Below are 27,202 nucleotides of genomic sequence, written 5' to 3'. Positions count from 1 at the left end.
GCTGCCATTCTTTGTCTTTGCTCTGCCTTCTGGAGTGTTCTGCCAGCTCCCGCCCCTGCACTCTGTGAGAGCTGATGGTCAGTGCCGAGCCTTGCTGGGTACAGAGTCATGGGCTTGCAGTGAACCTTAGTACCTTTTCTTTCGGTGAATTTGGACTCTTCCGCTAGATGCCTGCCCTCCCTTCCTCCCCCTGCTCCCCCTGCCCGCCCCCCCATCCCTCTTCCTTCCTCCCCGCTTCCCTCTTTTCTGCTTTCTTGCTCTCCATGTGCCACGCACTGTGTCAAGCCCCGAGCACCCACTTCTTGGAAGCCCCACAAATTGAACCAATAAAAGTAGAAAAGCCCAATGAGATGAGAAATCACCTGATTACACAGGTGCCCTCTGCCAATCGGTTAGAAAGTTTTTATGAGCAAATCTGGTGGTTATCCTTTGGAAAATAAGCAAAGGCAAACCACTTCCTGCCGCTTCCAGGAGCCGCGCGAGCGCCTGAGCTTTCTAAGACCTACCAAGAATCTGAAACTTCAGGCAAGCTTCCTCCGTTTTCCTGGAGGACTCGGCAGTTTCTGTTGGTGAAATCCCACGGGGCCCCTGGGGTTGGAGATTGCATTTCAGTCTTGTCTCGCAAAGGAACGTCTCAGATGGAGTAATTTGGCGAGAGAGAATGAAGGGAAATTTTGGCCTGTGACTTGCAGACAGCAGTGCCCTTCCTATGGGGCATAGACAGCAGTGCCTCTTGGTTTTGCAAATGCCTCACAGCCTCAGGGGACCCAGATGCCCCTCCCGGGAGTCAGCCATCTCTTTGGGTCCAGGGTGAGCTCTGGCAGTGCCCTGGGCCACGTGTGGCTTCAGGGCTCCTTGCCCTTCCTACAGCGACCTAAATTTCTTACTGGGGAGAGAAGCTGTCCTAGCTCGCCATTCAGAGTAGTTGACGGCCGAGGAGGTGGGGAGCCGGACTACAGGGTGGTTAAGACACTGGCCCTGAGTCTCAGCTTGGAATTCAGTTTTGCCACTCACTGGCAAGTTACATAACCCCTCTATGCCTTAGTTTCCTTATTTGTAAAACAATGATTCTAGCCCTCCCCTGGGAATGGCAGGAGGACTTTTTATTCAGTAAACACACATAATGCACCCACCACATGCTAGGCCCTAAACTCCGGCTCTGCAGCCATGAACCAGTATAATCTTCGCAGTGGCCTTGGAGAGCGCTACCACCTAGCCCATTGCGCAGCTGAGGAAACTGACGCCCGGCTGGTCAGTACCAGGGCTGGGCTCTATCTAGACCAGGGCGTCTGGCCCCAGAGTCCAGGCTTGGCCCCGCTGAGCTCTGCTGCTTCTCTGTGTGGGCTTGGCTGAGCGGCTGCACTTCAGCAGGGTGACTACTTTCCCTGATTTGCTTGGGACAGTCGCAGTTCACACCTACTTACTGTCCTGGTGTCTCATTGTCAGCCGGGCCTTTTCCTTTGGTTCTCCTGGTTTGGAGGCTAGACCACCCGGTTAGCCTGTGTATTGAGCATTTAGGACAGCCCGGGGCCCACTGTGGGCGCTAGATTGATGGGAGCGATGGGGGGAAAGGTGACAGGGCCTCGGAGGGTCCCGCTTGCATAGCCAGGGGGTGCCTTTGTTTCTGCAGAACGGAGAGGTCCTCCCGCAGCAGCCCATTCACTGACCCTACCCGGGGGCATCTCTCACATGCCAGGCATTTGGGCATCCGGCTGGGCTGCTGCTGGGCTGGTGCTGGGCTGGTGCTGAGAAGGGAGAAGGGAGAGACACCGGCAGAGCCAGCAGCGCCTGGAAATGAAGCCACACCCAAGACCCACCCTTCTAAGAAATGCAAAGTATTCCCGTTAGTATCCTATTCCCACTGCTTTGTTTGGCAAATTATGACAGCGTGTCACTAGCTGAGAGCATTCTGATGACCTATTGTTTGCATTAAAAATAAAAATAAAAAGAAGCAAGTCAGGAAAAGGTTTAGAAGCTTCCCTGGTGGAGGAGCCCTCTGGGCAGGGCCAGCGCCCGGGCTGTGTGGAGCCATGGCTGGTCCCCACGATGCCAGGTGATGGGTTTATCTCTGGTGTACATCCGTCATGCCCCGTCTCTCTGTGCTTAGGTAGGTTTGCGGGATGTCGCGGGATGTGACTTTCCCGGACAGACTGCTAAGCAGCCAGAGATCTGCTCGGGCCTCCTGGTCGACATTTTATTGAAGACCTGCCCTAGTGCAGCACTTGCAGAGCCTGGGAGCTAAAGAACACAGGTCTGGAGCAGGTGACCAGCTTGTTCCTGTATGCCCAGGCCTCTCCCCATTTTATAATTCAAAGTCCCAAGTCCAGGAAAACTGGACAGTTGGTCACCCTCCTTTGGAGTGAGGCCAGGCCCGAGTGACCGTACCCAGCCCTGTTGTGTGACTGCAGGTACGTTACCTAACCACTCCGAGCCTCCGTTTCCTCTCCTGCCTACTTGTCCCTGTCTCTCAGGGGCGTTGTGGAGTGCTGCTGGTTTCTGGGGAGCGTTGAACACAGAGGTACTTCACCAGGGGCGGTAAACTTTGGTTTCATAATGGTTATAAATTATCTTAAGATTTTCATTATGGAACTGAGGCAGTAGACATTATGCTCTGGTCTCAGTGGACCACCAGGTGGTTCTTCAAGACCCACTTTCAATGCCAGTAGTCTGGCCTCCTTATCTGACGGGGGGTGTCTGGAAATAAATTCTGAATCTCACTGCAGTGCCTTGATCTCTGAGGCTGCATGAGGCCTGTGTCCCCACTCCACACCCCCAAGCTAGTTGTGCGGCCCAGCTGCAACATAGGTGTTGCCACCTGGGAGTCGGACAGGACGTGGACGAGTAGCTGATATTTACTGAGCGACTCCTTCACTCCTGGCATTGAGTTCTGTGTGCTTTCTCGATGAATCTTCACTTGAACATTCTCACTGGACAAACAGAGAGTGGAGGCTTGGAAAGGTCAAATTATATCTCCAGCATTATAAAATGCGGAGCTGGGGCTGGAGCCTGCCTTTGTCTCTCTCTACAGACTGTGGCACCACAGGTGTGGGCTGGGGATTTGGGCCCATCTGTGAAGAGACAAGTCCTGAGAAAGAGAGGAAGGCCCGGGAACTTTACTTCTAATTTGGCATTATAATGATATTTTTAATTGTATTTTCAAAAGGATTGGTCTGCCGTGGGTTAGAAACCACAAATGAAAGCAGAGTCTGGTCTCTTGGCACAGAGGGCTTGAGAAGTGCTGCCCCCAGACCTTGCTCTAGGACCCCTTGCGCTGGCTATGTGGGGCTTGGCTCTCCCGCGGCAGCAAGGAGCCTGCCCGCCCCTAGATTTCCGCTGTCTGGGTTTATCCTCCTTTGTCTCTGGAATGCCCCAGGCCCCGGACTCACGGAGGCCCCATCTCAACATGTCTTCCATGGTCACAAAGGCAAGGACTAGAGATGCGTGTCTGCAGGTGGCACTTATCACTTCTCGTCGCCTGGGCCTGAGCAGCACATGGGCAACACCTGTGCCTTTGGGGCGTGTGTTGGGGGAAGGTAAAGGAGGAGTCTGTGCCTGCCGGGGACATCCATCCTGCCACACTGAGGCCTGCTGCCGCTCCCAGAGGTGACTGGCCGTCTGGGTGGGGACGACTCCCACGGCTATAAGGCTGCTGATTCTGTCCCACCATTTACTTTCCAGTTTTCAAAGGCCCCAGAGCAGCAGGTCAGACCCTCTGCACCCAGTTTCTGGTCCCCTTGAAGAATGGCTTTAGGATTTTGTCGGTTTGGGAACTGAAAGCCTTGTCCACTTCCGCCAGGCTGTATGAGGGGAGAAATGATGAGCAGTGACAGGACGCTACTCTGAAACTTCGGCCAGGACAGCTTCCCCACCCGGACCTTGGGTCTCTTCTTGGTGTGAAGTAGTGGCAGGTTTAGATCAGGAATGATACCGACGACCTCACACCTCACCGGGTGTTTACTGTGGGCTGGGCACCAGGCTGGGCAGTTTACACGCATCTCTGTTCAGCCTCCTGCAGCCGGAACAGGTGGGACCATTCGTAGCCTCATGTAATAGAGGAAGAAGCCAAGGCTCAGAGAGGTTAAGAACTTCCTCCAGGCCACACAGCAGGGTCCTGGTTGAGCCGGGGTTGGATCCAGGCCCGTGTGGTTCTCAGCTTGTACACCTGAACTTCTGACTCGGGGTCCGAGGAGACAGGAATGAGGAAGGGTGCCCAGAGAAGTGTTCATCCCTTAGAAAAAGCCCAGGGAGATCTTGACATTTGTCCTTGAGACATGGCTCCTGGTTCCATTCAGCCATTTCATCACACGGGGAAGCACGGGGCTTCCTTTGACAGCTTTTTAGAAGTTGTCTTTATGTTACGGAAATAACATTGGAAATGAAAATGGAAACAAAAATTCGTATGGCTTAGGAACACTAGTGTGAGGTGGGAAGTGTTTCCCAATATAAGGATTACGAAACAGGAAGAAAATGAAGTGTGTGTGTGTGTGTGTGTGTGTGTGTGTGTTATTTTTTAAAGATTTATTTATCTATTTGAGAGAGAGAGAGGAGAGCAAATGCGGAGCCAGATGAGGGGCTTGAGCTCAAAACCCTGAAATCATGACCTGAGCGGAAGTCAAGAATTGGCCACTCACCCAGCTGAGCCGCCCAGACGCCCCTAGAGTGTGTCTTTGACTCGCAGTCTTTTTCCCACACGTACCCTCAGCGGAGGCCACTTGCCTGGCCTGAGCTCCCCCGGGTCTTGGGTACCGGCCCTCCGCAGACACTGAAGGTGGGCGGCCAACTCTGCATCTCAGCCCCCAGGGGCATCAGGAGCTGCAGAAAGCACGGGCTCGCCCGGCATAACTTCTCCACGTGTCCGCTGGACTCGTCGATTCAGAAGGAAAAGGTTGAGTCATTTAACTAACACGTAATTTAAGAGATGACTCCGTCCTCTTGCAATGAGCGTTTTACGTGAGGGGTGGAAAGGTTAAGTACTTCCACTGGGTGTAATTGATAACATGGCGCCCCTTTCTGGAAGTGTCCATTTTAGAAGATTTGGTGAGGGGGGAAAGGTTAAACAGTCTAACTAGGGAGTCATTTAAAATATTATTTTGCTGCTAGAGCAAAGGCCGATGTGGAGCGGGATAGAAAAATTCTCAAGACTAATTAAGATTAGACACGACTGGAGTGAAGTTTGCTGCTGGGGTAGATGTGGGTCGCTGAGCGTTTGCTTCTCGATTTCGGGGTTCTTGCAGGAGGAAGAATCCAGGGTTTTGGGGAGGGTTGGCATTGACCAGCCCAGTACCTCTGTGCCCGTGCCTCCTACTGCTGCTCGGGCACCAGGCCAGCCTCGTGTCTGTCTGTGAGGGACAGTGCTGTCTCCTCTCCAGCCATAGTCTAGCTGCACGCCAGCGAATGCATGCGTGTTTTCATTTCCTTCTTTGTTTTTGTCGACAAGTGACAGCATCCTGCACCCATGTTCCCGTGTTCTTTCTGCACAGAACGGTAGTAAGAGAGAGCTGCGGATGGTTACGGAGTCCTCATTTTCTGTCTGTGGCTGCGGCCTATGGCCCCTTAGGGAACCACACACGGTCCCCTTCTGATGGGTGTGTCTCCAGCCTTTGGCCCTTCCAAGGAATGCTGCAGGGATCCGCCCCGTGCAGAAGTCTTCCAGTCCTGCAAGGTGTCTCTGGGATTGATTCCTGGAGGTGGAACCACTGGGTCAAAGGTTATGCGCTTCTGGAATACGGATGGATCTTTCCAAACTGCTTGGCCCTAAGACGGTGCCCCCAGAGAAGGAAGGGCCTCCTGTGAGCTCCGGCCGGCTGTGCAGAGCGAGCAGGCGCCAGAACGGGGATCGCCAGTGTAACGCCTGGGTCCTCTCTGCTGTGCAGCTGGGCTGGGAAATGCTAAGGAGGACAAGTATCACAGCCCAGGGTTGGGCCAACTTTGGCCTTGCCGGCCAGTTGCTTACAAAATGAAGCACCAGACACGTTCAGCGGGAGCAAGTGGGATTCGGATATTTGCACACACCCCCTTCTTGCTTAGCTGGAAGGACCCCCCACTTCCAGGAATTCAACTCTTTAATAAAAAATGCAGATTCCCTTTCCATTAGCTCAAAGAGCAGCAGCTTTCCCGCTGGGAAGGGAATCCTTTATTTATTGTTTTTCAGATAAAGACCACTCTTCATGGAGAAAAGCCAGCGGGTTCCAGGTCCCGAGAGGAGCAGGTGACACAGCTTCCTGCATGACAGACCCTCTTCTTGGATCCTGGGTTGGATCTGGGGGCTCTGGATAGTTCCATCCGGCAGCGGGGCAGGTGCGGCTCAGAGAGGAGCAGCGGGCGTGGCTGCCCGGGCATCCCCGTCCTGGGTGCCTCCAGCCTCAAGGGTTTAATTCCTGCCACTCAGGCACCCTGCGGCGTGCCCTGGAGGGAGGCTTTGGAGATGGTCCCTGGGTTTGAGATCGAGGCTCCTCTCTTTCTTGGCACCTCTGACACCTCTCTGAACTTGAGGTTTTTTAGGACTAAAAATGGGAATGGCCTCCATGGTAGGCTGGGTGCCCTTGGAGTCAGGCTCTGGCTGTCTTTCCTTCCTGCCCTCTCTGCCCACCTCCCCCTGGTCATCCTGAGCACGTTGGCCGGTGTGGCCCCAACACAGAACTCTTCCACTGAATTGGGGCAGGGACAACTTTCAGGAAGGTTCTGGAATGCTGCCTGGGCCACCTATGGGCATGGCCTGACCGGCTGTCTGTTGGACCCTCCGCCCCCACTACATCCCCGGGGCTGGGTCTTAGGACCTCCTAACTACTGCCTTCCTGTCTCCCGGGTCGCGGGGGGGCTGGGGCCCGAGGGTGTGCTTGCACGGAGGCACGGAGTGGACAGGCCTCCCTGCCCCTCTGGGATCAGGGCCGTTGGTCTGGAACTCCAGGTGTCCTTCTCTCCGTCTGGAAGTCCTGCCCCAGAAGAACGTGCCTAAATTGGATCCGGTCGGCAAACAGAGCCTCATTTTCTGACCAGTTTACGTTTACACTTCCGGATGAGGATGCTTTTCTTGTATCTCTGATGGGACATTTGGCAGAAGCCCTGCAGGCTTCGGCTTCTTGCCCTGCACGCACCTGTCCAGTCGATGGCGGTCATCGGCGTCCTCCCGCCACCCTGCCTTCTCCGCTCTGACCTGTTGGGGACGCAGAGACATCTGTTTCTCAGAGCTGCCCAAGAGCTCTGCGGACCAGGTGTCGGGCCCTTCACATCCTGGACGAGCCCTCGTGGCTCAGAAACGTGCCCGCGGTGGACCCCCGCCCACCTGCAGTGTGCTTTCCCCAGAGAAGAGTGATGAAACCAGTAGAGGTGGTGATCCGACCCCCTGAGTTATCACAGGCCTCTGGCTAAGCACTTCATTGGGGTTATTTTATTTACTCCTTAGGGCAGATTGTAAGGAGGCACTGCTGTGATCAGCAGAGCAGCAAACTGAGGGCTGGCAGCTGAAGGCACGGGCACTGTCCCTACCCAGCCTGCAGCAACGTGGGGATCCCAGAGCTCCCTCCGCTGAGCTGCGGTGCCGCCGTCGCCGCCACCGCTGCCACCGCCGCCCTTCACGCCGCTGCCTCACTGTTCTTTATTGAGTTAAAAAAGAAAAAACCTTCATTTTGGGAAATTTGAGAAAACACATTTGACCACAGAGAGGAGATCGTGAATCCCTGTGTCCCTGTCACCAGCCTTGACAGTTACCAACTCTGGGCCAGTCCTGTCACCTAACTGCCCTCATCTCCTCCCCTCTCCCTGAGCCACCGAATGACCTGGAAGCAAATCCTTGATATCCAGCATTTCATTAGAGGTGACTTACGTAGCTTTCTCTAAAGAATGAGGTCTCTTTAAAAATAGATCTATAAATGCACTACCATTCTCAGTGCGTGAGAAACTAACAGTTCCTTGACACCAAGTACCCAGTCAATGGTCACGTTTCCCCCCACTGTCTGATAAGTGATTTTTGTTGGATTGTTCAAATAAGAATCCAGACACCGTGCGTATGTTATGTTTGCTTACTCTGTCTTTTGTATTCCTAGTTCTGCTGATTGCATCCCCGTGGTGTCGTTGAACACGTTCCTCTGTGCCCTGCCGTTCCTGTGCATTTTCTGTGCATCCTGGGACAGCCCCTGGCCACGTGGCCACCAAGCACGTGAAGGGACTGATCAGAGTTTGAGATGTGCTGTGTGAGGTGCACACCCGATGTTGCAGGCTTAAAATGGAAAAAGGAATATAAAATATCCCACTTGTGATGTGTTACATGGATTGCATGTGGAAGTGGTAACATGTTAGACACTTAGTAAAATGCATCCTTTGTGGGTGGCCCCCTGCCCATCCCGGGCTGCCTGGGGCCGGGGCTCCGGGGATTTGCGAGCAGGGTCGGATGCTGGCCGTCTGACCGATGGACCCACCAGTGGGCTCTGTGGTCATCACCCGTATCCACGAGGGGTGCAAAGTGCACATAGCTTGAGTCTACCCTTTTTTCTTCCTTCACTAGATGGAATTATTCTAAAAGGGGCTTCTTCTTGTTCCTTACTTGGTCATTGTGATGTTCAGTGCATAGGAGAGACAGACGAAAACTAAGTTTTACAGTAAGGAGCTGATTTTGCGGGATCTTCCAAAGGTTTGTTTTTTAGTTTTTTTACTTTCCTATGAATTTGTGGATTTACATTTATATTTCATGAGTTTTAACTAAAATCCTGTGCAGTGACTCCTCTGATGTTCTGATTGTTCCATCCTGGGTTGGAGGGAACCTTTTACTTTGATGTCGACTCCTTGCCTGAAACCCTTACGAGTCCTTTTGTCTGTGTCGCCAGTCGGCAGGTTCTCCCTCTGGATGGAAGCTTGCAGTGGGATAGGCCCATGGTTGTGGCTGCTCACCAGGCCCAGGGGGTTCCTGCCAGGGCTATTCATAGGTGCCACCCTTCTCTTCGGCCCCGTTGCCAAGGTCCCGGCCAGAGGCCCGAGTGGAGGAGCCAGGCCAACAGCGCTGGCTCGGGCCCCACGCACAGTAGGTGTTCCGGAAACGGCTGTCCAGTGAATGAAGGGACTGAAAGCTGATCTGTCGCACCACCTGGCTGGATTGGGTTCCGTTCCACCCTGGGATTCTCCAGGGAGGCCGACTCGCAAATAGAGCTGGCCTTTGATTCTCTGAGCGCCGGGACACCTCTCCAGGGCCGGGCGTGCACAGAGCTGGGATTAAGCCTGCAGGGTCACACCGAGGGTGCTGACGCAGGCCCCCCCCCCCCCCCCCCCGGCCTCCTGGCGCAGGCAGCGGGGTGAGCATTGGGTCCGGACCTTTCTCAAGAGCAGAGCTGCCCCCGTTCCCAAGCCGGGCTATTGGGCTGGGGGCACAGACATGACTTGAGCCAGCCCCCAGCTCAGCAGCAGGACTCCTTCCTGGTGTGAATTTTTAAAATTGCGGCTCTCAGAACCCCGGGCTTGGTTTTCACTCCCCTGACTCATAGCCTTTGCACTGTTGTCTTTGCCCCAACAATGTTGGCTTTGCTCCCCTTCGCCCTGGCCGGAGGTCCTTGTGTCCGCAGCCCAGCCCAGTCAGGGGCTGAAGGAAGGCTTTGTGAATTGGCCCCCAGATGGACCACAGGGCTTCTGTTCTGGTTGCTACTGCTAGTTTAAAAAAAACAACACCGAACAAAAAAACGCTGCCAGCTTTGTTGAAGCCCAGAGAATCTTCATCCCCCAAAATAATACATTTGTTTATAGAGGATGATTTCGTTAATTTACTACACACCAGGCCGGCATCCGGTGACACTCCTGGTCTATGTGAGGGGTGGGTTTGTGTCTGGATTTCCTTCGAGGAGGGGACGTGTTCCAGCCCGTGTGGTTGCAGGGTGGGGGCGGGCAGGGCGGAGGGAGGCACCGAGAAAGCTTCCCCTTTGCAGGGTGGGGGTGGGGTGGGGGGTTGTGACCACCCAGGAGGATCAGGGTGAGAGAAGTCTCGTAAAATGGCACAAGGCGGGAGGGAAGGGCAGCTGGACTCACCGGGAAGAACGCATTTGTCCCTAGGAGGGGCGGGGTGGGGGCGGCACAGCAGTGCGATTTTGAAACGAGGGCACCGCGTGTGGCCTCTTGTGCGTCTGTGACCTCGAATGCATGGCTTGACCTCACTGAACCTCCCACTCTTCATCCCTAACATGGGGATGCTTTGAGGGTCAAATAGGGAAGCCCATGTGGAGCCTTCAGCCTGGCGCCTGGCACACGGCGGGCTCGCCATCCAACGGGGTGCTCAAGGTCACCCCCAGGGGGTCTTGCCGCGCCCTGTGCACACTAACTGCGTGTCCATGGGTTAGTTTCTAACCTCGGTTCTCCAGTCTCCTCATCGACGCAGTGGGCTGGGGAGGTTATGTGACCGAATGGGCCTGACCTTCTTAGGGTGATGCCCGGCGCATGTGCCGAGTCAGTGCCGGGCGTCACCACCCTCGGTGAGGCTGGCCTACGGGTCTCTCCGCTAGGGCTTCCGTAGACCCAGAATGGGGCCCTTTACTGTCGTGATGGGAGGTGCCGAGAACAGTCCCCAGAGCCGCCCCGTTGGAGGGTCAGGTGCTGTCTTGGTGAGTCTCGCAGCGGTCCCGGAAGGAGGTCAGATCGCGCCCGTTTCCCAGAGCCGAGGCCCGAGGCGCTCCACGGCCACACGGCCGGTGCCTGGCAGAGCCGGGTAGCCCGAAGCTCTTATTAGCCTTTCCCTGTGCCTTCTCCCAGCTGGACCGAAGCACGACGCTAGCAGAGAAGAATGTCCTGGCGGCCGGCCCGGGTCGGTGCCAGGACTTGCCAGAGAACCTGACCAGGATTTCGGGATCAGCTGGGCAGGTGAGCCTAACGCTCTCCGTCTGTGCTCCGGGGCCTCACGGTGACTCACAGCGCAGCGGAGCATCTCGGCCTCCCAGTTCCTGTCCTTGAACCTCCGGGTCCCTCCTGCTTTAAAATGTGGAGACAGATCTGTGCTGGGTGGCGCGGGCGTGTGCGGGCCGTGAGGGGCGCGGCGCGTCCGGTCTGGCTCCGGGGGCGGGCGGGCGGGCACCACGCGGCTGCTGTTTCAGAGAACACACCATTGATTTTCTATTGAGTGCTCGCAAGTGCAGGGCCAGAGTCAGGGATAATGAGAGGCGTGTTTCGTCAGTAAGAGCTGCTTCAAGAGCTATCAGGAAATCAGTCTCGGGCCTGGCGGGGCTCTGAAACCATCCCCGGCTTTCCTTCTTCTTTTAGCAAACGGGTCTCCTGCACCAGGCGCTGTTCCAGGTCCCGGAGGCTCAGCTCTGCGTGTCTGAACCAGCCCCCCCCACCCCCCGACCTCCCGTGGTTGGTTCCTCGCCCTTCCTCTGCTTGGGGGTGGGGGGGTGGGGAGCCCTGCAGGCTGCATGTGCCAGGTCCCTGTGTCTCTGGGTTCAGCCCTGGGGGGAGCAGGTGAGAGGAAGGGGATTTCTCCCCGTCCATGTCCCTGGAAGTCTCTCTGACAGCAGCTGCTGTCCCCCATGGCTCCGCTGGCCTCTGGACAGGCCCCGTGGTTCTGTCCCTGGCCCCTAGGCTTCAGGACCACTGCTTTTTCCCTCTGTCCCTCCCATCATGAGGTGATGGCGGCGTCCTGCTGGTGCCAACCTCTGGGTCACCTCACTGTTCTCTCTTTGGCTTCTCAGCTCTTAAAGCCCCTTGGTTCCAACAGTCCAAAGACAGTCCTGTCTTTGGAAAGATCCCGACTAATCTAGCAGGTGAAGATCCCGTGGTCCTAGCTTCCGAGTGATTTCCAGTCCCATCACTCATTTGAGGGTCTCGGCCATAGTTCTTCTTCCCTTTGTGGTCTTCCATGCATGGAAACCCCTGCCCCCTATGCTCCAGTCTGTGTCGGCCTCTCAGGCAGCCTGGGCTGTCACCTCAGCTCCTTCTCTTTCCTGGTGCCCCCGAGGGCTGGTGTACCGACACATCAAATCGTGGCTTCTCCTCTGCATTGAGTCTGCTGCTTGCTCCCCACCAGCCTTCCGTAGGCTCTCAGTTATACTACCCAGCTTTCTTTCCCTGAGTCATGCACCCGGGCTTACTGCCTGCTGTTTGCAGCGAGTGCTCCCATGGGGCTTGAACTCTCTACCCAGTGCTCCTCCTGGGACACTCCAACATCTGTTCCTCTGTCTCGGCCAGCACCATGTAGGACCCAGCTCCATGTTCCCACAAGAGGAGGCTGACCCTGCCTCCCCAGCCTAGGTGACTCCCCAGTGGCTGGGCATTCTGGGCTCGTGGCTCCCTGAAACTGAGACCTGGTCTGGCTGTGCACTGCTGGGTCCAGGAGCCTAGTGAGAAAGACCAGAGCACCTAGATGTCTGTCTTAAAGAAATTCTCTTTCAGCCACCTAGAGATAAGCCCAAGGATGTGTAAGGAAGCGGAATGGAAAGCTGGAGATGGCCTCCAGGTTCATCAGGGATGGACTAGGTTAATTTGTGGAATACGACGCAACGGTGAAAACGTAAAGAGACCATAAAGGCGTTGCTGTGAAAAGACATTTAAGACACATTGTTACACAGAAGCATAAAACACAAAGTTTTTTTTTTTTTTTTTTAACATGGACATAAAGCCCTAGAAAAATGACTCCAAGAACACACCCCAAATTGACAAAACGGATTATTTCTGGGGACGGTGAGTGATTAAATCTAGGTGCTGCTTTTTGCCCTTCATATTTCTTTTCTTTTTTGAAAAGATTTTATCTACTCATTTGAGAGAGAGAATCAGCAGGAGCAGTGGGGGAGAAGCAGAGGAAGAGAGAGAGCAGGAGCCCGACTTGGGTCTTGAACCCAGGACCCTGGGATCGTGACCTGAGCCTAAAGCTTAACCATCTGAACACCCAGGCGCCCCTGCTCTTCATGTTTCTGTATTGTTCAGATTTTTATGACAACACCGTATTCGTGTGTCAGCTGCATAACTGTGAAATAAGTAATGGGCTCTCAAGGGAAAGAGTGCCCCTTCCCCGGCCCCGTGTTTAAGCCAGCATATCCTAGAAATCTCCCCTCGAGACGCCAGGGAGGCTGGAAAGCATCTCTCAAAAGAGCAGCAGTGACTCCCTGGGGAACATGTCAGAAACGATCCCACCCCTCGGGAGTGCCGTTTTTGGAGTTAGATATTTCCTGGAGACTTGGAAGATTCAGCCGTGGCACAAAGTTGGCAGTGGCTGGAAACATCTATTTCAGTGTTGACCTCCCGCCACAACAATGGGAACCTTTTATGGTTCTTGGATTTTCTAGGAAATTGGACACCAGTAGTTTGTGGAATTTCTTCACGGGCAAAGTCCATGACAAGGGTATCTTGGAGCATCACCCTCCCAACTCCACCTTGACTCCTTGTGCGCACGCGTGTGTGTGCAGGGGTGCGGGTGCGTGAGTGTGTGTGTGTGCGCACACGTGCACATGCTGGGGTGCTGGAGGAAGTGGGTAGTGTGCCTAGAGGTCTCATCGCTCTTTCTAAGGCTCCAGTCCGTCGCCCAAGCCCCCTTCGAGACCCCCCCATGACTAAAGCCTATGGATGATCTCATCCCTCCGTTTCCTATTTGGCTCTTTCTTTGGTCAAAAGATCGCTGAGCACAGAGAATTCATCACAGTTTGGAAGCTGACCTGCCATCTGCTAAGGGGTCAGCTCGCCCGGCCTGCTGGCTGTCCTCTGGGCTCGTTGACGCCGCGGAGTTGGGAAACGAAGAGAGGTGTTGGGGCCGTGAATGGAAACAGTGGCCTTATCATGGTACATGGGATACAGGAAGTGCCTGGACCTGTCTGGGAAAGGAGGAGGGACAGGCATGGAGAGACTGTCCACTGGAGCCGCCGAAGTGACCGGGCTGGCTGCACCCTCCAGCTTGGTGAAGGTCCAGGGACGGGCCGTGGACGAGGAGAGTAACAGACGCCGCGCACCGTGTGGGAACCAGGTGTGGAGCTGGGCTCCAGACTCGCGCGGCTGTTTATTTCTCGACTAGCCCCGTGCAGTACGTGCTAGCCAGCTGAGCTCAAAGCCACGGTCTACCTGCTTCCTGTGTTCTGTGCCTGTTGGTATTGATTAAAAAATATAAAACAAAACCCCTGCGATTACCGATCTTATGACCACAGCAGACCTGCTTCTCTGAGAGCAGAGCTGGGGCCCCAGAGAAAGGCCTAGCCTAGCCCCCGGACCCCCTCAGCGCACCAGGCACAGGAAGCAGTTTCTCTGGTCTGTTTTCCCACTCTGTGGCGCCCTTGCTGGGCTTCCCGGCCCCCAGGGCAGGTGGGGAAACAGCGTTGCATGGTGGAGGGGAAGGACTTTGAAAACACACAGAGCTGGCTCTAGTCCTGTGCCTCCTGCTTCCCGTGTCCGTGACTCCGGCTGTCGCTGAGTCTCTCTGAGTCTCGGTTTCAAGGCACAGACGTTAGAATAAACCGTATGTGGTTGCCAGAGCCTGACCACCTAGACATTGAAGGTTTCATGTGGCTCTGTGTATCTGTGCACCATGAAAATGCCTTCATGGGGCACTTGGGTGGCTCAGTGGGTTAAAGCCTCTGCCTTCAGCTCAGGTCATGATCCCAGGGTCCTGGGATCGAGCCCCACATCAGGCTCTCTGCTCAGCAGGGAGCCTGCTTCTCTTCTCTCTCTGCCTGCTTCTCTGTGATCTCCGTCTGTCAAATAAAAAAAATCTTAAAAAAAAAAAAAAAAAGAAAAAAAAAAAGAAAATGCCTTCATGAGGGGCCGGGACATGCTGGACACATGCTTGTGTCCTCCCCACGGGTCCTCCGTGTCGGAGGGCTTCCCGTCCTCCTGGGCTGTAGTGGGTGGGATGTGGATTCTGAAGTTCCCGCCGTGGGATGCAGGGGAACACCGAAATCGTGACTCCCCAGAAGGCCCCGTCTGCACTGAAGAGGGTCATTATTCCACATTCGGGTTGGGGGCCATGGGGAGCTGCCCTGCAGGGGTGCGGCCACGGGTGCTGCCGCAGCTGCTCCCGGAGGACCAAGCAGCATCATTTCACATGTGTCATGTGCTGACAGGCGTGTCCCAGACCGTTTTGGGGAGCAAATGTGTGTGTGCTTCGTGGAGTCCAAACACACCTTGCGCCCGTGGCTCTAACGCTGTGTCTCCGCTGGCCATGTTGTTAGGAAGCGGTGTAGCCCGTGACTGAGAGCCCAGGCCCTGGAGTCCGGTTGGCCAGGCGTGAGCCCCGGGTCTGCGTCTCGCCTGCTGTGTGCCCTTAGACAAATTACTTCACCTCTCTGCGCCTCAGCTCTCTCATCTGTACCAGCGTCCACCTCATTGACTCTGTGAGATCCTGATAAGACACTCCGTGTAAGCTGTCTAGTGCCCTGCCTGGCACAGAGCAAGCGATCTCTGTGGAGGAGCTGTTAATGTTTACTTAAAATACTGCTTCTTGAAAATTAACATTAGCTATTATTGATACTTAGGGCCTGACTCATGAACAGCGACCTGGGGGAAATAAAGGTGACCAGAATTTCTCAGGCCTGTGCATTAGCGACTCAGACAGCTCTGCCCAGTGTGCTGTGTTGATGTTGGGTAGCTCACTTAACCTCTCTGAGCCTCCTTCCTCTGTAAGGTGTGGGTAGGAAGTAGGGAAAGGGATTTATGAATAGGGTCATGAGGATGGGATCTGATGCCTCTTCTGGAAGGGCCTTACCCCAGGACCTGGTGTGCCCTAGGGACTGCCGCCGTGAGCTTTTGGTTTCACTCTGCGAGCCCTTACAGTCCGCCGTCTCCACTGGAGCCGTGGCCGTTCGTACAAATAGGTGCCCATGGGGCTGTTACCTGATGTGTTTGGCCCTGGAAATGTTTGCATCCCAAGGACGGAATGTACTTTTGAAAGTATTTAATTTGGGGTAAATGAATTCTTGATAAGCAAGAGGTGGGCTTTTAAACCAAAAAGCCAGTTGCTTCAGAAGGGTTCTCTCCATCACTCCTAGGCCCCATGGCTGTGGACCGCAGGACCCCCTCAGCCCCATGGCCTTGCAGCAAGCCTTCCTGAGTGGCCTCTGCATCATTGCTTACTGAGCGGATGGTACTGTGCGGTTGCCATGGTAGCAGCAGGATGTGGTTCCTATGGTGATGGTCGGCAGCAGCAGGAAGGCAGCAGAGGTTTCAGTTATCTGGTGGCTCCACGTTCACCGCCCCCTGAACAGCACAAGACGAGCTGCCCCCACGGTCGCTGCGCTCCGTAAACCCACAGTGACTGCTGAGGTTGCTGCCTCCCCGAAATGCCGCTGCTGCTTCTGGGAAGGACAGGGCTGTGCCGGGGCATTTCTCCTTCTGCTTCCCGAAAATGAGGGGTCTGAGTGTCTCCAGGGGCACGTCAGCCAGGCAGGGGACTGAATCCAGCATCAGGGTCTGTGGGGGCTTCTCCAAAAATCCCTTCTCCCTGGCTCCCTTGGAGGGAACTCCAGTCCCATCCAGGCCAGCTTTGTTGGCAGGAGGGTATGGGACGCTGGACTCCCGAGAGAAACCAAGCCGTGTTTAAAACTCTTGTCATACCTTGCATTCACATTCTAAGAATGGTCACAGTTTGGGGGGCCACTTTGATTTTCGAGCATGTGACGTTTTTCTTCATTTGGGGGTTGATGAGATCAGAGGGAGGAAAAAAGTCTCCTGAATGTTTCCTTTACTTCCTGGCATTCCAAATCTGACAGAATTTCCCCTAGAGAGGAGGGTATGTGATACAGCGAGATGTAGCATGCAGAATATTTCTTTTTTATCTAGAAAACGAGGGAGGGAAAGTGTGTAAGCAGGATTCGAGGGGCACCGTTTAACAATTGAAGAGTGAATCTGACATTTAGGAGCCGAGTGTGGGTGGACCTGGGGGCTGCTGGTGGGAGTCAGTGTTGGGCAACGCCCAACATTTACACTTGATAAGGCTTCCCAGGAGAGCAGAAATGTCAAGTGTCTCTGCCTCTTGCTGAAATCCTGTCAACCTAGTGCGGCAACACCATTCACTCCTGTGGGTCCGGGGCTCCGATTGGTGATCAGTGATGTCACTGGGTTTCCTGGCGTGTGATTGGTGGATTGGACCCTGCCGGCAGAGCCAGATGCGGGGGGAGGGGGGGCTCTGCCTGGATGGACACAGTAGGGAAGGCTGGTTCTCCGGACAGTTAGTGCTGGGGCTTCCCCTCCAGGACACCAGGCCTCCTCAAGGGCCTGTCCGAGGGGAGCAGGTCGGTAGCCCGCCCCGCAGCATACAGGCAGAGGTGGAGGGGCGCCTTCTAGCAGAGGCGTGTGGCACCGGGACTCCGGATTCTCTGGGGGGAGGAACTCCATTTAGTGACGACTTGGAGCACGTACCGCAGGCCCGAGACACTTTTCCTTTTTGAATTCAAATTTTGAGAATTAAAAAAATGCACAATTTAGGATATATGTGCCCCCCCCCCCCAATCACCAATAGAATTTGTTACCTGACAGATGTCAAAGTGACTTCCAGGTCAGGAAACACAAATAGAAAGCAAGAAAGACTAATACCAAAAAACCATTTCTACCACCCAGAATGGACGACTGTCAGTAGTTTATTCTCTTTGCTTTGTCCTTTTTAAGTAAAGGAATAAACTCTTACCAGAGAAGTTGTGATTGCCTTGACATTCGCCTCCAGTTCACCACCTGCCTCTGGGTTCCCGTCATCATAAATTTGATGTGGATCTTTCCATTAGATTTAAACACTTTCACACACATACACTCACACACACACACACACTCGCGCACACACGTGTACCATAAACAGTGTGTGGCATTGCTTCGAGTGTGTTTTTAAACTGTGCTTACAGCCTGGCTGCTGGGCGTTGCTGGTCTCTGTGTCGGAGCTCTGCTCTGTTCATTTGTGCGGGCCCGGCCCGCTCTCCTCACCGCTGCAGCGTCTACCCTCTTGTCCCCCACTCTGCGCAGCCGCCGTCGGGGGCAGGTTCACCCTGTCTTGTACACAGGCGGGGCCCCCGGAGCCCGCGGTTGCTCGGCTGCACAGGAGGCTCTGTAACCCCCCCCCCCCCCCACCGCATCCCCATGTTGGTGGGGCTCCAAAGGCAGGGCGTCCCCGCAGGCGCCTTGGGCCTGCCTGGTCCCCCGCCAAGCAGCTGACTAATCCAGTCTGTCGAACCAGGTTCCCGAGTCACCCAGCCCAGCCGTGTTTGCCTGATTTAGGTCACTGCCAACCCCTCCTCTCCGCAGAGGGCACCATGGCCTAGAATGCCGTCTGAAAAGGAAACACGCCGACAGCATTGTTGTTTGGGGAGCGTGGTCGGTGCCCGTTTCCCCCACCGCCCTCCGCGCCTGGCGAGGCCGAGCACCCCATGTCCCTGTCGAGTCACCCTGAGCTTGTGCTCAGCCGCCGCCTCTTCGCCCCGGGAGCGGGGACGGGAGCGGGCCTCTTGAACCAAAAGTGAACCCCTCGCACGCTGGCAGGAACTCACCGCTCCCGGTTCCTGAGTCACCTGTGTTTTCGCAAGGGGTGTGTGTGAGTGTGTGAGTGTGTGTGTGTGTGTGTATGAGTGTGTGTGTGTATAAGTGTGTGTTCACACCTGTGACCGTGTGCGGGTGCCTGTCCACCGGGGCGGGTTCTTTTCCCATCAGCTGTGGCTCCCTCCGGCCCCGGCCCCGTCCCCGACCCACAGAGAACACCGACCTGTGACGTGCCAGGGGTGTCCCACCATCCATGTGGAGACCTGCAGCGCCGGGCCTGTCTGTGCCACCATCCCTTGCTTGTAAGGGGAGACCTTTTGGGGCTCAGACCGAGCGTGGTCCTTCCACTTGTCAGCAGCATGTGCGGAGCCTGCAGCTGCCCGGCTCTGGGGACGGGGCAGCGCGTGGTGTCCCGTATCTGGGGCTGCCACACTGGGGCCCGTGGCATAGTGGGACAGACTGTCCACGAGGACAGGCACATGCACGCACCCGACGTGGGTTCCTCTGGCGGCCTGGCCTGCTGGCCCCAGCCAGGTGGGTGACTTCAGACACCATGACCTGAGTCATCTGTGGGGTGTCGTCACAGGGCCACTGTGACGTGGGGTAATTAGCCCGGTGGGAGGACATGCTTGTCCCTGTGCTGGGCAGGTGACCACACTCTTTTACAGAGGTGGAAACTGAGGCCAGAGAGGTGGAGTGACCTGCCCGTGGTGGCACGGCCACTCACGAGCTCAGGTCCATGTGGCAGGCCGGCCCAGCGTGGAGCGACCAGGAGGCTGCCCCCGGCCACGGGGAAGCCGTTCTTAACAGTGACAGCCCTTCTGTCTTCCGCAGGGACCGTTATTATTTGATTTTCTGTTGGTCACATGTACCTAACATGAAGCTGACCACTCTGGCTGTTTTTAAGTGTAGAGTTCTGCGGCATTAAGGACATTCCCACTGTCCTTCTCCCATCACCGCCGTCTCCAGAACTTCCTCATCTTCCCCGGCCGGAGCGCTGTCCCCGTTCAGTGCTGCCTTCACGCTCCCCGTCCCCGAGCCCCTGCAGCCGCCCTTCTCCCTTCTGTCCCTAGGAATCTGGTCCTCGGGGTACTTTCTGTCCCTAGGAATCTGGTCCTCGGGGTACTTTCTGTAAGTGGAATCGTAGAGTGTCTGTATTTTTGTGGCTGGCTGGCTTCGTGTAGCACGGTATCCTCAAGGGTCATTCCCACCGTAACACACGCCAGAAGATCTGTGCTTTCTAGGTCTGAATAATATCCCTCTGTGTGTGTGTGTGTGTGTGTGTGTGTGTGTTTGTACACACGCTACGTTTTTTTCCTCTGTCCATCTGGTGGAAGACATTTGGGTTGTTTGCACCTCCTAGCTGATGTGATTAGTGCTGCTGTGCACACTGGGGGGCAGGATCTCTGTGAATCCCTGCTCTCACTTCGTCCCGGTCTGTACCCAGGTGCAGTGAGCATGTGATCATTAGGAATTAAACAAAGGAAAGGGAAGGAAAGCTCTTAACTTCCAGGAGTCCTCATCCCCAGGGCCCTGGGTAGAATGCAGGGGATCTGGGAACTTGGATATGGGAAAGATGGTACTTCATGGTCACTAACCTGTCCCTGGAATGTCCCATTGCCTTTGGTGAGGACCGTACGTGGTGCTGTAGCCGTACTTGTCAGCAGCCCCTGTGCCACGGCCACCAGCAGAGATCATGGGTCTGTTTTCATGTCCTGTTCCCGCTGTTATGGGAATCTCTGAGTATCTTCACATTCGTCACCTTTCCAATGTGACGGTAGTTGTCACACCTACGGTAGATCTTGTTATTTAATGCAGTAAAGAAGTCGTCTTTTGCCCTATCATACATTTTAAGAAATATTTTGATAATTGTATTTCAGTGTGATGAGTTTCCTTTGCAAGCTTATGAATTTATTTTATGCATTTAAAAAGCTGACTCTAGGGGCTCCTGGCTGGCTCAGATGGTGGAGCATGCGACTCTCTCTCTCAGGGTTCTGAGTCAGAGACCCGTGTTGGGTGGAGACATTACTTTAAAAAAAAAAAAAAAAAAGCTTGCTTTAAGAAAGGATCCCGGTTCCCCACCACCCAAGGGCTCCAAGACACATAAAAGGTCAAGAAAACCATGCCATCCTGACCCTACGCACAAGGGCACATGGGCTCCCTCATCTCCTCGGCGTGTACCTGGAAGACCCACAGGGCAGAACTGGCCCCCAGGGCAGGCTTGCATCGTTGCTTCCTGGCTGCTCTGCAAGGGAGAGTCCGAGTCTCTCTGAAGGGGTGGTCGAGTGTCTGGGGTCTCCCATGCTTTTCAGACCGGGCCCCCAAAGTAAGAGAAATTCTACCTCATAATTATTGGAGTCTTCTCTGTTTCTGGGATGGCCGTGGACCTGTCTCGAGTCTGTCAGGACTCCCGGGATTGAGCACCTGGGGCTTTGAGCTTTGCTCTTCAGGAGCCGGTGGGAGCAGCACGCAGGGTGGCGGTGCGGTTCAAACACGTGGCCGGACCTCCGGGGCCCCGAAGGAGAGTGGGCCTCCTTGTGTTCGCCCACCGAGGGACATCTCCACCTCCAGCTGGTCGGCCCAGAGTGGGGCAGGCGTGGGGGCTGCTGGGGAGCCGCATGATGGGGAAGGTAGGTTTGGAGTGACCCCAGCTTGGCAAAGACCTTGCTGGGGGAGGCCTGGGTGAGTGGTTCAAGCCGCTTCGGCTTTATGGCTTGCATGTTAGAATATCACTTCTCATCAGCAAGAATAACCGTAAGGCCCGCTGGATGGCCTAGGGAACGGACAGACATCTGAAAAAGCAAGAAGAGTAAACTGTTCACTGTAGAATCTGGGTGATGAGTGGGTGGGTTCCCCTGTGAGCGCCTTTCAACCATCTTATTTACCAGGGTGCCCGACCAATCCGAAGAGGTCAGTGAGTCCTCACAGCTTGTGGATGAACCTTCAACCCAGACCATCACCTCGGCCCCCCCCCCCCCGGGCCCATCTCGACCTAACTTTCCTGACCACTGGGTGGCTGTGGTTGGCTTTTCTTAAGTTTTAGCTCACAGCATGGATTCCTTCCTATCTAGCTTCTCTGGTGCGACACTGCGTTGGTGAGATCCGCCCATAGTTTGCTTATAACTGGAAGGTATTCTTCTGGCTGGGTACTAGTCTGTTTTAAGAACGTGCTTCTCCATTGATGGTGGGCATCCCGATGGCCTCCATTCTTTGGTTTCTATGATTAATACTGCTCGGAGCCCTCTCGCGTACTCTTGGCAACGTGTGCATGGAATTCTGCTGGTTTATCATTGGGAGTGAGTTGGTGATCACAGTTTGTGCACACCCCGGTTCTGTTGATGCTGCCAGAGGTTTTCCAAAGTGGTTGTACCTTCTTCCTCTCCTGGAAGCACGAGATGGGATTTCCGGCTGCCTCACATTCGTGCTACTCTCTGGTACTCTCAGTTTTTAAAAATTTAGCCATTTTGGTGGGATCATAGCTTTATTTGACTTTTCTTTAGGCTTGCAAACAAAATTATAAATAATAAAATGATATAATTTTTAGGGAAAAAAACGTGTTTCACACTCTTGTAACAACTTCATAGAAAAATGGTATTTGTAGGGAGAATGATGGAAATTGGCACCAGGAGTGAAGACACATCTCTGGACTCAGACAGTTCCGAGGCTGGCCCCAAATGCCTGACCCCGTGGCTCCCGCCTCCACCACAGGCCCCGTGCTGGTGAGTCCTGGATAAAGTTTCAGAAAGCTGGATGTGGACATCCCCCAGCGTGTGGGAGGTCGGGCTGCCTTGAAGCTGGTGAGCTCTTGCATCGAGATGCCGGGACACGGAGGTGGGGCTCAGGCCAGGAGGAGGCCCAGCCTCGTACCTCCGCTGGCTCTCCGAGAGACGTGCTTTTAAGTCAGCGTGGGAAATTAAAATAGCTCATTGACTTTTTGCTAACTCTGGTTGACGGTACCCCTCTTCTTAGAACCCTCCTGGTGACTGCTCACTAGGGCTCCCCTCTCTGATCTGCTGCAGACGATGCTTCTGTCTGGAGCTTCTGTCTGTCGGCCCCAGCCTAGCTGAGCTCTCCAGACATGGGTGGTGGCCTTTGTCCGTCCCTCTCTCCCTCCGTCTTTGCTTTTACTCAACGGATATTAATGTCCCTTGAACTCTTGTGCCGGGCACTCGCTCACTGGCCCTCCGTGCCTCTCCTTTCCTTCCGTCCGTCCGCTCATCCAGCCGTCCATCCATGCATCCACCCAACCCTTAATGAGCACTCACTGTACGTCAGGCCGTGGGCCAGGCACACACGAATGCACTGTGGTCTTGGACTCTGAGATCCTCCCAAATGCCCGTTCTCGGAGAGACACATGCGTAAACGGATGCTCGTCATACAGCGGATGGGTGTTGTGGGATAAGTAAGGGGGGGAATGAGGGTGTCCAGGCCACATTAATTAGGAGGCTTCTTAAGGACATTTAGTGGGGAGGAGTGGGTACCTGGCTTCCCTGAGGGCTCTGGAGAGGTCAGCAGGACAGATCAGGGCAGTGGGGGGACATGCAGCCTTTCAAGGAGTGTGGCCCATGTGGCTGTGGAGCCCTAGAGTGGCTTTCCTAGTGTGGCAGACAGATGGAAGGCTCCCCAGAGACATCTGGGACCCTTGTCTTCAGAACCTGTGAGTTCACGGCCGGATAGGACGAGGGACTCTGCAGGTGGCTCTGAGTTCCGCATCTTGAGATGGGGGGTTGCTGTGGGTTACCCAGGTGTGGGGTCCTTGTAGTCACAGGGGTCCGCAGAAGAGAAGGACTTGGGAGCACTGGTGCAGAGAGGAGGAGCCGTGTGCTTTGAAGTTGAACGGGGGCCACAACACAAGGAATAAGGACACTTCAGGAAGCTGGAAAAGGTCTGGAAACAGATCCCCCGCTGGAGCCTCCCGATGGAGCACAGCCCTACCCACACCTCGGGTTTGGCCCTGTGAGACCCAGTTTGGACTTCGGACCTCCAGGGCTGTAAAGGAATAAATGTGTGTTTTTTATGGCAGCCCTGGGAGCCCAAGGCATGGGTTGAATGTGGGGTCCTCTGAAAACCTGTGTCCTAGTGTTGGGATTAAGGGCAGAGTGTGTGTGTGAGACCTTGGGGCCAGGGCTGGCTGGAACGTCACCTTTAACCGAAAACCTTCTTAGAGAGTTCCTCCTCCGGTCAGGCAGCCAGAAAATGGTTTTCTTCATAGGGAAGTGGCCGTTACCATTCAGTCCAGGGCAACATTAATCTCGTTTAGGTTCAGGGAGCCTCTCCCGTCCCCATCCAGCTCCCCGTGGGTTATAACGTTTGAACCTTCTTACTAGGGTTTCCTGATCTTCCCAGGCACACAGGATGTGACGAGAGCCCCACTGGGGGTGGGGGGAGGATCCCTGCGAGCCCTTGATGGATTTCCCATTATTCATTCCTCCCGTCTGTTGGGTGGGAAGGTGGGGTGTTTAGTGAGTATCGCTGTGACCTGTACCTTCCTGAAGTACAAATCCTGAAACAGATTTCTCTCGCTGGGAGTACTCCTCCTTTGTGGCCTCCGCGCAGCCTGCCTGACTCAGCGGCTCCGCCAGCCCTCCAGCCCTCCGCCGCCGCGCAGTCCTGACCAGTCCCGGACTCTCCTGTCTCCAGCTCACAAAGCCGGCTCCGCGTTCAGCTCCCCTCCCTCCCCTGAAGCAGAGCCTCGCCGGCCCGCCCCCTCCCACTCTCTCCTCTCTCCGCCTCCGGACACTTCTGTGTCACTGGGGCTGCGGATGGAGCCTCAAGCCTCCTCCAGACACCACGGAGTGCCGGCGCCGGGCTCTCTTACATAGATTATCTTCTTTGATCATTACATCCTCTGCCTTAACAGTTTTTCTTCTGACATCCCGGGGTTGATCACTGGAGAAGCGGAAGCTAGCACCCAGCACACTCACCCCCTCACTGCTGCTTCTCTGCTGCGGCCATCGGCTCATTCTGTCTGTCTGTTTGTTTGTTTCCAGATTCTGTTTATTTATTTGAGAGAGAGAGTATGTGAGCATGAGCCAGGGGGAGGGGGGCAGAGGGAGGAGAAGCAGACTTCCCGGGGAGGAGGGACCTCGATGCCTGAAATGGGCCTTGATCCCAGACATCATGACCCGAGCGGAAGGCAGTCGCTTAACAGACTGAGCCACCCAAGCACCCCGCCATTAGCTTGCTCTGATGCTGTCTCGGATGGCTGCTGCCGGGGGTCGAATTGCGCCCCCCAAAAGATTCGTTTCAGTCTTAACCTCCAGGACCTGGAAATGTGACCTTCCTTGGACTGGGACCTTTGCACATGTCATCAGTGTAATCCAGTCTGACCTTTGCTTCAAGAACTGGGTTCACTGGGTTCAAGATCATTCCCTTTGCTTCCCGAGTTAACTGATTTCAAGAGGTCAAACTGTGTATTGTGGCTTTTCCCAGACTGGCTGATTCAAACCACAGTCGGAGCCAGAAAAGAGGGAAAAAAGATTATTGACTAAGAAACATTAATTTCTGTTGCAAATGACTCGTTGGGGCAGGTTGTTGATTATCTCAACTCTGTTGCCATTTGTATTTAGGAATGGCTCATAAATTTGCTTACGTGGGTCTGGTTTGTCCTCCAAAATGAAGCGACTGTGCGGCAAACAGCCCCGGAGCCAGACGGCGGCCCCACAGCTTCCATCCCCAGGAGCTCTGACCGCCTGCTGCGGAGCCGGGGGCCCTGCCTCTGTGACCGGTGGTTTGCTCAGGAGCTGGGTGAGCTCCATGTGACCGACGGGAGACTGAGGTGGGGGATAGCCGAGGAAGTCAGACACCCGAGGCCACAGAGCTCATCTGTGTGCGAGCTGACTTTTCCACTGCTTCTTCAGACCCGAGACTCTTTCCTGCCCTGCTTGTCTTTGTGCTCGCTGCCAACAAGTTCTTAATCAGATGACGGAGAAAAACAAACATAGCCATTCCCACTGGGATGCGTGTTTGATAGACTAGTGTGTGTGTGTTTGTGTGTGTGTGTGTGGCACGCGTGCGTGCACGCACTTGTGCGGAAGGTCAGTGCATGTGTGTCATTGTCTTCAAGAACACTGACCATCGCTAATGTTGAAAAATTTCCTAAACCACCTTTCCTGCCAGGTCAATAAATTGAGCTCCTCAGGTAAATCACCTGGCTTATCTCCAGTCTGTTTAAGAACCTTTTAAACCCTACAGATACCTCTGCCCTTCTGCACCTCCCCGGGGTGGGGCTGGCTGCCCTCAGATGGGTCCTGCAGCCAGGACTCAGCTTGTCCTGTGGCTGAGTCAGGAGAAGCTTCTGTGGGCCCAGAGGAAAGTGGGAGGAGAAGCTGAGGGGACTCGGTGCCATGCAGAAAAGGACCCGCCCCCCGCTTTTCTCTACCAGCTCCCGAAGGACAGAGGCATGGCGCCAGCGTGAGTCTGTGCCCTTTTCCCAGAGTGTGGTTGATGCCCGGCTGATCTCTCAATGATTAACCGTGCAACCTTGGGCACACCGTGTCGTCTCCTGGGCCACCTGCAAAGGCCGCGTGGCTCCTGGGAGTTCAGCTCATAGATTGCACACGATACGCCCTGCAGTGCATCTGGAGGCCTTTGCCCTGGCCAGACCCCCTGTCCAGACCCCCTGCCCAGACGTCTACACTGCCTGCTTTGTGCTCCTGTGTCATCTGTACTCGAAAGTCCCTAATAGGGTTTCTTTGCCTCGATGGTACCAACGATGGTGCCCCTCCCCCTGGCATTTTATTTTCTCATCCTCTGCCTTATTTTTCTTCTCAGCACTTACCAGAATCCAAAAGATGATATACGTCTTATTTCTTTGGTTTATTGTCTTCTCCTGTTAGGAAGGCAGGGGTCTCTGTTTCCTGGGCTGCGGCTCCTGCTCTCCCCAGCACTTGGAACGGGGCCTGGTCCCTGTACTTGCTCTCTCTGCGCTGAGTGAGCTTCCCGGGTGAGTAAGGGAGCAGGCTTAGCTTTGGAGGGCTCTGCTCCTCAGAGAATGAATGACAAGACGGTAGCCCTCACGAGCTGGTCGGTACGCACTGAGCGAGAGCTCCTGGTACTGCTGCCATGATTGGTACGTGCCTCGCCTGCCATTCAGGGGCCTCGGATCGTCCCGCAGCACGTGAGCAGGGACTGAGTCTGCTCAGGGCACAGCGAAGCAGAGAAACTGTGGTCCGAGGAGGCAGCAGGTCGCCCCTCTTTGCCCCACCCCTGCCCGTGCCCGGTGTGCATACCCACACGGGGAAGGAAGAGCCCAGGCACTGGAGTTTCTTTTTCCTTTTTCCAGGCAGGGCAGGAGAGGGGAGTCGTGGGGGCCCTGCTCCCAGCTCTGCTGCCGCCCCCTGTGGGTCCACGTCTCCGCCAGGCTGGGGCCAGGGCCTCGTCCCTGTCTTCCTGCACCCGGGCACGTCCTGGGCAGCCTGCGGTCGGGCTGCGTCTCTGGGCCAGGACTTTCAGGAATGCTCCCTCTTGACCACACAAGCGAGGCCACACATGCCCGATTGTGGTGAACTCTGAACTCTCTGAAGGAGCGTGAACCTCACATGGCGCCCTCAGTAAGGCTTTGTTGCCTTAAATCTCACCCACTCCCCTCGCTCAAGGGGCTCGTAAACTGTTCGCACTTCTGTTGCTCATTGTTCAGAATCTTTGTGTTTTGTCTTTTAACTGGCGTATGTGTCTTTTTTTCAAGTTTTTGGTAAGGGTTTCATTTCTGAGATTAAAAAAATTGTTCATCCTTTCTCAAATCCCATGTTGTGAACCCGCATCGTCTTTTCTCAGCCTCTCAGTTTTCCGTGGGGCATCTCTC

The 27,202-nt window shown here is 55.0% G+C and overlaps 1 protein-coding gene and 1 long non-coding RNA gene across 2 annotated transcripts in view; one reads left to right on the top strand and one right to left on the bottom strand.

The window, feature by feature from the left end:
- CMIP (c-Maf inducing protein) overlaps positions 1 to 27,202 on the top strand; it is a 224,224-nt gene that overhangs the window by 47,476 nt on the left and 149,546 nt on the right. The window lies entirely within an intron of this gene.
- LOC309853676 lies at positions 16,722 to 21,402 on the bottom strand. Its single transcript, XR_014305874.1, has 2 exons — positions 19,998 to 21,402; positions 16,722 to 17,319 (listed from the first exon to the last, which is right to left on the bottom strand). It is a non-coding gene; the product is annotated as an uncharacterized lncRNA (long non-coding RNA).

Source organism: Mustela nivalis, assembly GCF_964662115.1.
Source record: "Mustela nivalis genome assembly, chromosome: 18".
NCBI classification, from domain to species: domain Eukaryota; kingdom Metazoa; phylum Chordata; class Mammalia; order Carnivora; family Mustelidae; genus Mustela; species Mustela nivalis.
The sequence above is the reverse complement of the archived record's forward strand: the minus strand, read 5'-3'. Positions and strand labels throughout refer to the sequence as shown.